Source organism: Malania oleifera, chromosome 4 (assembly GCF_029873635.1).
Source record: "Malania oleifera isolate guangnan ecotype guangnan chromosome 4, ASM2987363v1, whole genome shotgun sequence".
Lineage (NCBI taxonomy): Eukaryota > Viridiplantae > Streptophyta > Magnoliopsida > Santalales > Ximeniaceae > Malania > Malania oleifera.
The window spans coordinates 13,036,105-13,053,042 of record NC_080420.1 but is presented as its reverse complement, the minus strand read 5'-3'; the positions used below and the strand labels follow the sequence as shown (position 1 = coordinate 13,053,042).

The 16,938-nt window shown below is 39.4% G+C and overlaps 1 pseudogene; it reads left to right on the top strand.

Annotated features, from left to right (window-relative positions):
• Positions 1–3,305: 3,305 nt before the first annotated feature.
• LOC131153688 (cysteine-rich receptor-like protein kinase 34) lies at positions 3,306–16,403 on the top strand (annotated as a pseudogene).
• The last annotated feature ends 535 nt before the right edge of the window (positions 16,404–16,938 follow it).

Sequence of the window (16,938 nt, the reverse complement as noted above, 5' to 3'; positions counted from 1 at the left end):
GGATAATTTCAAATTAATTAGGTACCGTTCGTAAGAACGGGCGCGTAGGGGGTGCTTGTACCTTCCCCTCGTGTAACCGAACTCCCGATCCTAACTCTGGTAATATAGACCCATTCTACCCCTAACGGGGTAGTAATCATGTGTTCTAACCACACTAAAAGGTTAGTGGCGACTCCGACATTCAAATCTTTAATTGAAAATTTAAAATTTATTTTAATTTCGCCGCCCGGGGCACGCGCGCTCCCGGGACGTCGCAACAATACCACTACGAATCGATCTTGGTACTCATGGAAAACCTTGTTCATCAGATCCATGAACACCGCCGGAGCATTTATCAACCCAAATGGCATGACCAAGAGCTCATAGTGGCCATATCTGGTCCGAAAAGCTGTCTTCACTACATCCTCGACTCTAATCCTCACCTAATGATATCCTAACCGCAAGTCGATCTTCGAAAATACCTGCATTCCCTGTAACTGATCAAAGAGATCATCTATACGAGGTAAAGGATAGCAATTTTTCACAGTCACCTTATTAATCTCACGGTAATCAATGCACATCCGCATTGACCCATTCGTCTTCTTCACAAACAGTACTGGAGCTCCCTAGGGCGAAACACTAGGTCGAATGAATCCCCTTTTCAGTAATTCCTGTAACTGCTCCTTTAACTCCCGAAGTTCTGCTGGAGCCATCCGGTACAGAGCTTTAGAGATCGGTGCCTTACCAGGTAGCAACTCTATCGTAAACTCCACCTCACGATCTGGAGGTAAACCGGGTAAATCATCTGGAAACACATTCAGGAATTCACTAACTACCTGAATGTCCTCAAGTCTCAACTCATCTTGCAGCGGTTCCTTCATACAAGTTAAGTACCCTTGACATCCGTCCAAGAGTAGCCTCTTTGCCTGTAGTGCCGACAAAATCTTTGGCACTGAACGCACACACGATCCCATGAATTCGTACTCTTGCTCCCTAGAAGGTCTGAAAACCACCACCTTCCTATGACATTCGACCACAGTATAACTGGAGAACAACCAATTCATTCCCAGAATGATATCGAACCCCAACATGTTGTATACCACAAGATTTGTCGATAGCAGCTTCTCCTAAATTTCCACTAGGCAGTCTACCAACATCTTCCTACAAAAAGATACACTCCCAGATGGTATAGTAACAGATAACACCTCATTCATGTCTTGGGTCTCAACCCCACACCATCCCACAAAACTCACAGATACAAAAGAATGGGTTGCACCCAAATCAAATAAAACAAAAGTCTTATTCGAAAGCAATAATAAGGTATCTGTCACCACGTTCCCTGTATGCTCAGTGTCCACTGGAGTAAGAGAATATATTCTGGCTGGAGCTGTATTCATCTGAATGGTTCCCCAAGGTATCTGATTGCTCCCTCGGTTCCCACTGAATGCAGGCACATCTTGCTTCGGTGCACGACAATCACAAGCCATGTGACCAGGTCGGCCATAGTTATAGTAGTTACCATCAAAAGACCGACACTCACCCTCGTGCCATTTGAAGCACCTAGTACAATGATCACCAGCTTGGCTCCCCTAAGAATCCTAGCGCTCGATATTCTGGCGGTAACCCGAGCCCTTGCTTCTCTTCTTCCACAACTCTTGACGAGATCCTGTCTGAGAACCAGATGGTACTATCCTCTTCCTTGATTCCTGATCCGCCTCGTCCTCTCGGATACCAGTCTTAATCACCGTGGCTTTATCCACCAACATCAAGAACTCACTGATCTGAAGCATACCCACCAGTCTGCGGACATCCTTCCTCAACCCCTTCTCGAACCTCCGAGTCTTCTCATACTCGCTCGAGATCATACATGGTGCAAAGCGGGACGGCTCTATGTATCGAGCCGCATACCCCTGCACCGTTAAACTCCCCTGAGTCAAAGAAAAAAACTCATCTGCCTTTGCATCATGTACAGAAGCCGGGAAGTATATGTCAAAGAACACCTCCTTGAAACGGCTCCATAACATCTCCTCAGGACCACCCCTCTGCTTCTCCAATAGATTCACCGTAGTCCACCATTGACCCGTCTCGCCAGACAGCTGGAAAGTAGCATAGAGGACTCGCTGCCTATCCGTGTAGTGCAGGACCTCCAAGATCCTTTTCGTCTTCTCCATCCAGTCCTCTGCTGTCGTTGGGTCAGGTCCTCCAGAGAACGTCGGAGGATGCATGTGTGTGAACCTCTCAATGGTGCACCTCGCAGCCACAGGAGAGCACTCGAGTCTCCTCACACTCCGCCTAATCCCCGGCAACACCGGTCTCGTCAAACCTAAAGGCACAGAAGGAAACTCATCACTTGTAGTCTCCTCAGAACCACTTCCCCGATTATTATCCTTGGGTTCCATTCTGCAGCACAATAGGAATCTATCAGTATCCCTACGACACATACAGTTAACACAATGATCTACACTAATCGTGTTAACTACTCCCTGCTAGGTCTAGGCGTGTCCTATCACACCGACATGAATGTCATCAATGATCTACCCTACTTTTACTAGAATCGTCATCCTAGGAAAAACATGGAATACCGTCAACAAATCCCGGTCAAGCAACCAAACAACCCTTAACCAACTCTACCCATATCCACATCCTATACTCTAGTATGTACTCACAACTAAGCCTAACCAAGTCTACAAGATCTAGTAACATGGTTAGCTCTGATACCAAGCTGTCATGCCCCGAACCCCGAAATGGGACCCAAGGGTGAAAATGTAATATAACCTGTCCCTGTATCCGATAAAAACATCCAAATATACAGTACAATGGATAAGGGTCCAACCCCGTGGGGTTCCCAGGCACCCTAAACACATCTAATCACAATCATATACATAGCGGAAAAAAGGTCATTCTATAACAACATATGCAAGACCATATCAGAGTCTATACAAGAGCAAAACATGGCTCTATCACAACGTACAAACGGGTGCCCAAATACATCTCAAAATGGCAACCCACCAAAAATACAGTCCTAACACTTACCCAAGCGCTAACGCAGTACACCGGCCACTACACTCCCTACACCAGGACGTTAGTTCCAATTACTCGAAGGACTTGTAAAAATGTACGTACAGCAGGGATGAGACACCTCTCAATAAGGAAGAACACAGGTTATATCAGTGTGTGGCATATGAGTGTTATCATGATACATCATACACGCAGTTAAATGCAATCCAATACTAGTTTCCACAGTGCATACACGCAGACATACATATACACATGATCAACAATCCTGGTGTCGTCACACCCTTCAGCCCGAAGCCAGCCCGCGAAATATGGCATTGGCTCGTAGCCAACCTGCGACCACGGTACCACCAACACATAGCTAGTCCCCAACTCCCATGGCATCGTACCGGCGTTAAACTGGTGGATCCACACCCTTCGACTTGATCTTCCGAAATAGGCTCACGCCCTCGAATATAGAGCTGGATACTCTTGCTTACATGGTAGGTGATAAACACATACTCTCGGATATAGAGCCGGACACTCTTATTACTTGGAATAATTTCGGAATCCCGTTCCTACTAGCATTTCAACATATCACACACACATGCATGCTCATATAACCAAACAACCCATACCCATTTGGTAATCTAAATCATGGTTTTCCAAACAAATACATTTTAAACACAAGTCAAGGCACGGTCATCCCAATAATCAGTATAAATCACCATATACGCTCGGTTTTCAACAAAACCAGGGATGCAGCCTGTCGCCCCTTTTTCCTAAAACTGTAATAATGAAAAACCTATAGTTTTCCCCGTTAGATCCCCCCAAATGAGTAGCCAAAACACACATAGGACCGTGAACCACAGTTCCACTGAGTCTGATTTCAAAAATAACCGATATAAACACAGTTCCCCTTACCTTTTCCCTAAAAGCAAATCACTAACTCCAAGGTCCCTAAACAGCGAACTGAGTTCCAAAACCTACAAATCACAATATAGAACATACTCACAACACAGTTTCCTACAAAACTACTGGATCAGAATTGAAAACCGAGCCTTATCTCGATTTTTCGCCAAAACCTGAAAATCTCCGAAATGAGATTCCGATCCATAGAAGTTGTAGAGAATCCTTCCACGATCCTTGTGGTAACTTCAAATTCACGATTCCAGAAACAATCGGTGAAGAAATCTAGAGAGAGAGAATGTAGGGAGAGTTATAGAGAGAGAGAGAGAGAGAGAGAGAGAGAGAGAGAGAGAGAGAGAGAGAGATAGGATTGAAGTTTCTTAATGAAAAAGTAATGGAATTTCTATTTATAGCCCTTTGACTCAGCCCAATTCGTCGACGAAATGGTGTCCTCATTAACGAATCTTCCACTTCCTTCGTTGACGAATTGGTGGCCTCGTCGACGAATCTGGTATCTTCGATTTTTCCGAAACACCTTGGCCTCTCCTCGTCGACGAGTCTTTGAATTTCGTCGACGAGAAGAACAAAGGCTTCATCGACGAAATCTGGTTTCGTCGACGTAATATACCAAATTCCCAATTTGCCCCTCTCATTTATTTAAACACATTTATCACGGTTCGGTTTCTTACAGTTTTGGTAGGGCTTCTCTTGTTTCTCTTTTACTCGTGCAAGAGGCAGTAAAAGATTATAGGTACCTATTTAAAGTAAATTTTGTTTTGCAGAGCACTTTCTTATTGGTTAATGCATATAACTAGCATAGTTAATTTATATTAATTTTATGATTGAACCATATACAAAGTGTTTGAAAATTTCTATAAAAAGGATCTTTAACTTATTTTATGAACCATGATCATGTAAAGATAAAGAAAACAATTCAAATATATCTTACCATATTTCCATCGAGCCAACCCAATTTCGATGCAATTAGATCTTCTTTCCTTATATTCTTATTGATAAAAAATCTATTATGCAGAAAACTACTTGATCTTCTCTCCTCTTACTCACTTTTATGTTTGATTTAGTGATGGGGATTCTACCAAACTTGATTTATGACTGTTGAGAGGGACCAAGAACCTTTTATATAGAAATCCATAAGTGACTTAATCCATAAAAGAATCATAAATACATGCATGTGACCTTTCCCCTCCTCTAAGATGAATATACATTGATTAAATATGATGAATTCCTTAATGATGTATTACTTAAGGAAATTCATGACTTCAACTGATCCATTTCCATTATTTTAATGTATCTTGTTTAAAAGATTTTTCATTAATCATTATAGATACATGACTTTCGTCATTGTGTCTTACATACCAATAAATAAGACACTTGACTTTGGTCAATTTACCATTATATATTCGTTAATAAGTTAAAGTATAGCTTAATATTAATTAATTATTTATATATTGGTGCACACACTATGTGATCATGAAGATCACCAACAAATATATATAAAAATTTTCAACACAAAGAGGATATGAAATATTAATAACACCAAATATTATAATAATGTTTCTTATCTTGGGTATATTTTGGAGGTTTTATTTTGTTTTTCTTTTTGTTTTTAGTATTGCGTGGGGTGGTGTTCTACAAAGTTGGTCAAACTAAACTTTTTTGATTTGTAGGTTGAGTAGGGAACTTTCTTTCTTTCTTTCTTTCTTTCTTTTTTTTTAATTTTGTGTTGTTTTGTTCGGTAAATCCCTTGTTAACAAAGTGATTATCTACACTTCCCCTTTCGATCAAAAAATAGAAACAACGAAAAATTTTATACTGGACTAATGGTTGATATTATGTCTTTTTGGATTTTTTTTTTCTCTAAACTAGGCTATTGGGGAAAAAAGGTCACAAAAAAATGTTATTGTTCAATTTGGCCACAACACAAAAGGAGTATCTGGAAGAAGATGGACAAGATGTGGGAGAAAGGAATGTAGATTTTCCATTTTTAATTTAAGAGATGTAAAATCTATAACAAACAACTTCTCAGACAAACTTGGGGAAGGTGGTTTTGGTGAAGTTTACAAGGTAAATGCTTTTTTTCATCTGGATTGCAATATTGTTGTATTTGTCTCCCTTATATTTTGTTGAGAAAGTGGATTTTGGTTATCAAGATTACCATTCAAAGAATATGTTATTGCAATTAAGTAAAAGCATGATATATGAATCCAAAAAAATAGCTATAAAGATTAAGCTTTTTGCCAATATTTATGCATTTATGGAAGTTTAACTTGCCTTTGTAGGGTCACCTATCCAATGGACAAGAAATAGCTGTAAAAGGCTCTTGAAATGCTCAGGCCAAGGGGTTGAAGAATTCAAAAATGAAATCTTGTTGATTGCTAGACTTTAACATAGAAATTTGGTAAAAGCTTTAGGTTATTGCATTGATGGGGAAGAGACAATGCTAATCTACGAATATATACCTAATAAATGCTTGAATGCCTTCATTTTCGGTATGACTCCTTTAACATTTTTTGTTCCTCTCTTATAAAGTAACTCCAATTGATTTGTAATTGATCAATTTCATGACAGATCATACTAGGAATGTAGCGACCTACTTACCTTAAAATAAAATGAAACATAATAAAAAAAATGGTAAACCCGAACCCGGGGTATTAGGGACACCTGTCAAACATAGTGGAAACCTAAGTAGCTGTAAGTATAAAGTTACAACCATCTAGCCATAAAACATAATACCAGAGTCTACTTACACTAAGATAACATATATATATATATATATATAAATTTACAATCTCCCAAAACATTCCAAATACAGCTAGGATCTCACAACCAAAAATAATCCTAATCCTAGTATGAAATCTTACCCTCCTAGTAGGGTAACTTAACAAACTCAACGGCGGCCATGACCCGCCAGTCTCTCAGGGTCTCCTGAAAAATTAATTAAGTTCGGGGTGAGACACTTCTCAGTAAGGGAAAATAAATTAAATACAGTTGTGTGGCAACATGAACATTTAATGCAATTATATATATACAGTATATTTCATATATCTGTAAACATTCATCATATCGTATTGAATAATCATATATTTTCATATTTGCTAATGAATTATATCATTCATAAAACTTCTGTTAAAGGTGATAATACTGAAAACATACCTAGGATGAATAGTTAGTTGATGTCATGTATTATCCCCATGACGAGTTATGCAGCCCGAAAGCAGGACCCGACAATGGCTGGCTAACCACTACCGAGTCAAAAATGTCTGTAAGTACGATAGGCCCGCCACACCCTGGTTCGAACTACCAGGTGGACGTCTACACTCTACACTGAAAGTCACATCAACTATCCATCTCCCACCCCCTCGTGGGGTGGTTAGCACCAATCTGAACATAAATATCTGATCTATAAGTTATGGTGCCAAGCTCCTGAAACTGAACTAAACTAACATCCGGGTTCTGATAACATATAATTATAGCATTTTTCATAATTTCATAAATACGGCCTCGCACCAAAATCATTTCATAAATATGACCTTGCGCCAAACATTTCATAAATATACGGCCTCGTGCCGAAATCATACGTAAAACACGGCCTTGCGCTGGCTATCAATCACCGCCTTGCACCAAATATCTCATACATATCATTCTGAATAAATAAATCAATTATCATGTATTTCAAAACCATAATGCACTATATTTTTATAATCCATGAAAACTTGCTTATTTCATAAAATTTGTTACATCATAATATTTTTCATGAAAAATAACATTCATGCTATGCAAAGCTGAGTAATTTAGTACATGTCATTCTAAAATCACATTTTATGTAAAACAGCAGAATTTTCCCATAACATACATTTTCTCAATAATATTCAAATATAATACATATTTCCTAAAAATTACTTTGCTGATAATAATAATAATACGTGTGGAAAAATAACTGCTTTAGTTTATTCCCTTACCTAGCTACTAGAAAGCCCTTATGTATTCCTAGACTCACACCCGTAGGATTTCCTAATCAAAAACCTGAAAATGAAAACTCCCAGTACTAAACTTCAGTATTTTTATGTGAATATCATTTCCTTCCACTGTGGAAAGACCAAATTTCGAATAAAAAGTCTTTCCTCAACTCAGGGATGAATTCCAACTTACTTCCACCAATGATCCGCTCTAGAAGATTTGGAGAGAACTTCCCAGGAGCGTCATGATGGCCTCAGATCATCGATCTGGTGAATGACGGAGCTAAAATCGAAGAGAGAGGAGAGAGAAACCATAGGGAGAGAATGGGAGTGTTTTTTTTCTAAGTTTCTGGGTTAAAAAACCAAGTTTTACTATTTATAGGACCAGATTCGTCGACAAGACACATCATCTTGTTGATGAGTCCTGTAGAAAGTTCGTCGACGAACCTGTACTTTCGTCAACGAATTTTAAACTTCCAAAAATCCTCTTTTGGTATCTTCTCATCGACAAAACTTGGCTTCATCGATGAGGCCCTCTTACATCCTCGTCGACGAATCGCCTATGTTCATCGATGAGGGCCTAACTAATTTTCTTGGTTATTTCTCCCAAAATGCAATGTCGTCAATGAATGCTTCGCGTTCTTCGATGAAGTCTGTTGCCTCCTTCTATTTCTGTTTCCATTTCCCTTCCTCTCTATTATTTAAATACCATTATTATTAGGGTTGTCACATTCTCCCCTCCTTATAAAATTTCATCCTTGAAATTTACTATCCATATAATTCATCATCCCTTAATCGGAAAAATTGTCTACTTATTTTATTACTTGCCCTCACTTATGGCGGAGGAATACCGTGGTTACATTTGAAGTCCTGGGAGATTACATATATCAAAAGAAAATTCCCCCAAAACTAAAATACCACTTACTAACTAAAGCATTACATGTACCTGCAAAAGAAACATCACATATTTATTTACATTTCCTAATCACATCTGAACTTCCTGGAATAGTTACGGGTATTTTTGTTTGATCTGCTCCTCGAGCTCCCAAGAAGCCTCTTCTATTGCATGATTCCTCCATAGAACTTTTACCAGAGAAATTTTAATATTACGTAGTTCCTATTCTTTTCTGTTCAAAATCTGCACTGGTACCTCCTCATAGACTAGCGAATCACTGAGTTCTAAGTCACCATAGCCGATAATATGAGAAGGATCTGGGATGTATTTCCTTAACATAGATACGTGAAATACGTCGTGCATCCTAGATAGTGTAGGTGGCAAAGCTAGCCTGTAGGCCACTGACCCCACTTTCTCTAAAATCTCAAACGGACCGATAAACCTAAGGCTAAGTTTACCCTTCCTACCAAACCTCATAACTCGTTTTAATCGAGCTATCTTCAAAAATACGTGATCACCCACATCAAACTCTAAATTCCTGCAGCGATTGTTGGCATAACTCTTCTGTCGGCTCTGAGCTGCACTGATTCTATCCCTGATAAGTCGAACCTTATCATACGCCTACTGTACCATCTCTAGCCCCACAACTCACTGCTCACCCATCTTGTCCCAATGCAAAGGAGATTGATATCTCCTACCATACAATGCCTCAAACGATGTCATGCCAATATTGGACTGGTAACTGTTATTATATGCGAACTCTACCAGCGGCATGAACTGAATCCAATTACCCCCAAAATCTAAAACACATTCTCGAAGCCTATCTTCTAGTATCTATATCATCCTCTCAGTTTGTCTGTCTGACTGAGAATTGAATGTCATGCTAAACGATAGCTGAGACCCTAAAGCTTCCTGTAAGCTTCTCCAAAACTGTAATGTGAAATGCGGGTTTCGATCTGATACTATGGATACTGGCACCCCATGAGAATGAACTATCTCTTGGACGTAAATCTTTGTCAATTGGCTGAGGGCATAGCGGATCTTGATAGGGAGGAAATGGGCAGTCTTAGTCAATTGATCTACTATCACCCAAATCGCATTTTGGTCATGCGATGTCTATGGCAGCCCTGACACGAAGTCCATGGATATATGATCCCACTTCCACTCTAGAATAAATAACGGCTGCAACTGACCTGCTGGCCTCTGGTGCTAAGCTTTTACCTATTAGCATGTCAAGCACTGGGCTACATACTCGATAATCTCTTTCTTTACACCACTCCACCAGTAAAACTTTCACAGATCCCTATACATTTTCGTACTATTGGAATGAACTGTATATAAAGATCTGTGAGCCTCCTCCAAAATAGTCCTCCTAATGCCAGTATCAGTAGGAACACATAATCTAGAATGGAACCATAAAGTTTCGTCATCTGAAATGCAAAATTCCTCCCCCTGGCCACTTTACACCCTGTCCATCACCTCTACTAATTCTGAGTCTTCTTTCTGGGCGGCTTTAATTCTCTCCTACAAAGTAGGTTGTACCACTAGGCTGGTGATACATACTGGAGAATTACTCTCTATCAATTTAATGTCGAGTCTCTCCAGATCCATCACGATCAGACGCTGGATCTCCATAGCAATCATCGCTGATTCCCCAGACTTCCTGCTCAGTGCATCAGCTACCACATTTGCTTTCCCTGGGTGGTAACAGATAGTGCAATCAAAATCCTTAATAAGCTCTAACCATCTCCTCTGTCTTATATTCAGTTCCTTTTGGGTGAAGAAATACTTTATGCTCTTGTGGTCGAAGAAAATCTCACACTGCTCGCCATATAGGTAATGCCTCCAAATTTTCAATGCGTGTACCACTGCAGCCAATTCAAGATCATGGGTAGGGTAGTTCTTTTCATATTCTTTCAACTGTTTGGAGGCATACGCCACTACCCTACCATGCTGCATCAATACACAGCCAAGTCCCTTTAAGGACGCATCACTGTAGATAGTATACCCCTCACCCCCAAAAGGGATGATCAATACTGGAGCTGTGACTAGCCTCTACTTCAATTCCTGAAAACTCTGCTCGCAACTATCATCCCATTCAAATCTGGCATTCTTCCTAGTTAGTCGTGTCAGAGGCTCTGATAAAGCTAAGAATCCCTCGACAAAACGATGGTAATATCCTGCTAACCCTAAGAAACTCCTGATCTCCTGTACGTTCCTTGGTCTAACCCAATTCACTACCGCCTTAATCTTACTAGGATCCATAGAAATTCCATTTCCTGAGATAACGTGCCCTGAAAACATAACTTTCTGAAGCCAGAAGTCACATTTACTGAATTTTGCATATAACTTCTTTCCCCTTAGCATCTGCAAAACTTGCCTCAAATGTATCTCATGTTCTTCAAAACTCCTCGAGTATACCAGTATGTCATCAATAAAAACAACCACAAACTGATCTAAAAATGAATGGAAGATCCGAGTCATCAAGTCCATATATATCGTAGGAGCATTCGTCAGACCAAATGGCTTAACAAGAAACTCGTAATGCCCATACCTATTCCTAAAATCCGTCTTCGATACATCTTTTGCCCTCACCTTTACTTGATGGTAGCCTGACCTGATGTCAATCTTAGAATATACTCGTGTACCCTAGAGCTGGTCAAACAAATCATCTATACGAGGTAGGGGATACTTGTTCTTGATTATCACTTTATTAATCTCCCTGTAATTTATACACATTCTCATAGACTCGTTCTTCTTTTTCACGAACAACACTGGAGCTCCCCATGGAGATACACTAGGTCGTATAAAGCCCTTATCAAGCAAATCTTGCAATTGATCTTTCAGTTATGCCAACTTTGCTGGTGCCATTCGATACGGTGCTTTAGAAATCGGCGTTGTACTTTAAAGTAGATCAATGGGAAAATTTACCTCACAATCAGGTGGCAAACCTGGTAATTCATCTAGGAACACATCTGTAAATTCTTTCACCACAGGCGTATTAATAAGCTTCAATTCATTTTCTGACATTTCCTTCAAAAAAGCCACAAATCCCTGACAGCCACTCTGAAGCAGCTTTCTCGCCTGAACAGCTGAGACCATCTGAGGTAAAGATTGCACTCGTGACCCTGTAAATCTAAATTATGGTTTTCCTAAAGGTCTGAATATCACTTCTCTTGCACGACAGTCTATAATAGTAGAATTAGCTGCTAGCCAATCTATGCCGAAGATGATGTCAAACTCGTGCATATCCAGTATAACCAAATCAGCAGATTAAATTCTCTCCTGAACATCAACTGGACAACCATGAAGCATCCTACAACATCTCACTGCTGACTCGGTCGGTGTAGCCACTAATAACTCAACATCTAGTGATTATGTTTCAACCCCACAAAATTTAACACACCCTAAGTACACAAACGAATGTGTGGCACCAGAATCAAAAAGTGCAATAACTTTAAATGAAAACATATAAACTGTACCTATCACCACATCGCCATTCACCTCAGCATCACTCGGCGTCAAAGCCAAAACCCTGGCTGGGGCCATATTCCTCTACTGGCCTCCACATGGCGCCTGATAGCCTCCTCGCGCAAGTCTAGGAGCAGGAGCAACACCAATCTGAGCTTGGCAATCCCTCATCACATGCCCTAACTCCCCACATCAATAACAAACACCTTGCCCGGCACGACACTCCCCCAAGTGTCTCTTCCCGAAAGATGGGCAAGCTAGAGATGGCTATGTACCCTAGAAACCATGATTCCCAGTCTCCTACCTCTTGTATTTATAATAGCCACCTCTCTTCCATGAACCAACCGACTCCTTGTTGGGAACAGGAAGGTGCAGATCTCTTCTTCTGCCTCTGCTCCTCAGCCTCCAATCGCTCCACAGTCTCTGCTATAGTGACTTTATCCACTAGCTCAACAAATTCCTGCAGCTTCAGAATCGACACTTGCTTATAGATTTTTCTCCTTAGACCTATTTCAATCTACTGTACCTTATTTGCTTCATCTAGTATGATGTATAGGGCAAAGTGGGATAACTCGATAAAACTTGCCGCGTACTGCTGTACAATCTGCTGTCCCTGATTCATATTCAGGAACACCTCAATCTTCGCTTCCCTGGACGAGGCAGGAAAATACCTGTCAAAGAATGTCTCCTTAAACCGCTCCCATGTCATCTCCACGTGTACCGTCCTCTATTGCTTTAAAAGTCTCACTGCCGACCACCATCGCTCGGCCTCTCTAGTCAATTTATAGGTAGCAAATAGCACCCTCTACTCCTCAGAACACTACAAATATTTTCTCTATCTCCTGCACCCAGTTTTCAACGACTACAGGATCTATTCCTCCTGAGAAAGCCGAAGGATTCATCTTTATGAATTTCTCTATCGAGCTACTGTGGCCTACCGACGGACCACCCTGTTCCCTCGAACTCCATGCAATTTCTGCCATAACCTACTGTGCCACGTCGTGTAAGACTGCATCTGAATCACTACCCACAGCGCTTGAGGGTCCAGCACCCTCATTCCCACTAGCGTGGGCACTACCGCCACTAGGGTCCATCTTGAAAAACAAGTAACTTAACTCAAAACCCCTTCACTACATAGATCCCCCAACCAATATAGTATATACAACTAATTAATTCATCTCTCCTGATCTTAATTCAAGGTTCAATCCTACAACCTAGATACCCAACTCGATGATAGTTTACCATGACTTTCCTGAAATCGTTACCACAGGAAAATCACACAAACCACCACAGAAGTCCTGCATCTAGACTACAAAACCAAACCTCAAATCTCCTTATCCCATACTCTGGTATTATTACTACTGCACTCTAGATTCTACAGAACCTAGTATCCTAGGCTCTGATACAAAACTGTAATGACCTGTTTATCTTAAAATAAAATGAAACATAATAAATAAAATGGTCAACCCGAACCCGTGGTATCAAGGACACCTGTCAAATATAGTGGAAACCTAAGCAGTAGTAAGTATAAAGTTACAACCATCCAACCATAAAAAATAATACTAGAGTCTACTTACACCAAGATAACATATATATATATACATTTACAATGTCCTATAACATTCCAAATACAGCTAGGATCTCATAACCAAAAATAATCCTAATCCTAGTACAAAATCTTACCCTCCTAGTAGAGTAACTTAACAAACTCAACGGCGGCCACAACCCGCCGGTCTCTCAGGGTCTCCTAAAATATTAATTAAGTTCGGGGGTGAGACACTTCTCAGTAAGGGAAAATAAACTAAATACAACAGTGTGGCAACATGAACATTTAATGCAGTTATACATATACAGTATATTTCCTATATCTGTAAACATTCATCATATCGTATTGGAATAATCATATACTTTCATATTTGCTAATAAATCATATCGTTCATAAAACGTCTGTTATAGCTGATAATACTGAAAACATATTCAAGATGAATAGTTAGCTAATGTCATGTATTACCCCCCATGGTGGGTTGTGCAGCACGAAGGCAGGACCCGATAATGGCTGGCTGACCACTACCGAGTCAAAAATGTTTGTAAGTACGATGGGCCCACCACACCCTGGTCCAGACTGCCAGGTGGACGTCTACACTCTTCACTGAAAGTCACATCGACTATCCATTTCCCACCCCCTCGTGGGGTGGTTAGCACCAATCTGAACATAGATATCTGATCTATAAGCTACGGTACCGAGCTCCTGAAACTGAACTAAACTAACATCCGGGTTCTGATAACATATAATACATGATATTATAGCATTTTTCATAATTTCATAAATACGACCTCGCACCAAAATCATTTCATAAATGCAGCCTCGCGCCGAACATTTCATAAATATACGGCCTCACGCCAAAATCATATGTAAAACACGGCCTTGTACTGGCTATCAATCACAGCCTTACGCCGAATATCTCATACATATCATTCTGAATAAATAAATCAATTATCATGTATTTCAAAACCATAATGTATTGTATTTTCATAATCCCTGAAAACTTGTTTATTCCATAAAATTTGACACATCATAATATTTTTCATGAAAAATAACATTCATGCCACACAAAGCTGAGTAATTTCGTACATGTCATTCTAAAATCACATTTTATGTAAAACAACAAAATTTTCCTAATAACAAACATTTTCTCAATAATATATAATATAATACACATTCCCTGAAAATTACTTTCCTGATAATAATAATAATAATACGTGTGGAAAAATAACTGCTTTAATTTATTCCCTTACTTGGCAACTAAAAAGCCCCTATGTATTCCTGGACTCACACCCCTAGGATTTCCTGATTAATACCCTGAAAATGAAAACTCACAGTTCTAAACTTCAGTATTTTCATGTGAATGTCATTTCCTTCAACTATGGAAAGATCAAATTTCGAATAAAAAGTTTTACCTCAACTCAGGGATGAATTACAAATTGCTTCCACCAACGATCTGCTCTAATAGATTTGGAGAGAACTTCCCAGGTGCATCGTGGTGGCATCAGATCGTTGATTCGGCGAACGAAGGAGCTAAAACTGAAGAGAAAGGAGAGAGAAGTCGTAGGGAGAGAGAGAGAGAGAGTGATTTTTTTCTAAGTTTCTGCGTTAAAAATCCTAGTTTTACTATTTATAGGACTAGATTCGTCGACGAGACACGTCACCTCGTCGACGAGTCCTGTAGAAAGTTTGTCGATGAATTTGCACCTTTGTTGATGAATTTCAGGCTTCCAAAAATCCTTTTTAGGTTTCTTCTCATTAACAAAACTTGGCTTCGTCGATGAGGTCCTGTTACATCCTCGTCGAAGAATCCCCTGTGTTTGTCGATGAGGGCCTAATTAATTTTCTTGGTTATTTCTCCTAAAATGCAATGTTGTCAACAAACACTTGGCGTTTGTCGATGAAGTCTGCTGCCTCCTTCTATTTCTGTTTCCATTTCCCTTCCTCTCTATTATTTAAATACCATTATTATTTGGGTTGTCACAAGGAAGGTACTACTAGATTGGAAAAAGTCCAACGAAATTATCATTGGGATTGCTTGAGGCATTCTTTACCTTCATCAAGACTTAAGGTTAAGAATTATTCATAGGGATTTGAAAGCTAGTAATATACTTCTTGATGGAGAGATGAACCCCAAAATTTCATATTTTGGCTTGGCAAGAATATTTGAACGAAACCAAACTCAAGCAAATACAAATAGGGTAATCGGGACATTGTAAGTTTGATGAACCTATTCAGTTTACACTTAGAATATAACTAATATATTTAAGAAATTGATGAATCTTTGAAAAGCATTTTAATTTGAATTCTACCATAATGGGCAGCAGTTATACGTCGCCAGAATATACACTAGATGGTCTCTTCTCAATGAAATCAGATGTCTTCAACTTTGGAGTTTTACTATTAGGGATCTTTAGAGGCAAGAAGAATCATACTTCTTACAATGATGGTCCACTCTCAAATTTAATAAAACATGTGAGTGCATCATAGATGTACATTTTAGCATTACATATTGCTAAGGTTTTCTTTAAATTAGATTTAAAGAAATGTTGTAATTTTTCAGACGTGGGACGACTTGTGGAGTGAAGAAAGAGCTTTAGAGATAGTCAATTTTTCAATGGGCAATTCTTGGTAAGAGCTTGAAGTTTTGAGGTATATCCAAGTTGGGATCTTATGTGTTCAAGGTAATGCTGTGGATAAGCCAACCATGTCAACAATTGTTTTCATGTTCCTTCTCCAAAAAAACCAGCATTTGTTGTCAAACAAACCAATGAAGACCCAAACTCAAGTCCAATGGGACCCACATCGAGTACATGTTCCAAAAACGAGATGACAATTACATTGATTGGTCCCCGACTGATAGAATATCCATACTATCCGAAAGTTACTTATATTGATGAAATTATGATTATGGTGAGTTTGTACCCCAAAATTATATATAGTACCAATCTTTCTTATGCTTTTAAAAAAATACTTATTATCGATAATACATTATTCAAAAGATAGCTATGATCCACAGTAGGCAGATTGATTTTATTTAGAAGAAAATATATACGTCATTTCCCATGTCCTTTTTCAATCAATTGAGTATTCTAAAGGAAGTATACGTGACACACATGCTTGCTCATTCGTTGTTAGCCTTGGTGTATTTCCAAGAGAGGGGGGGGGGT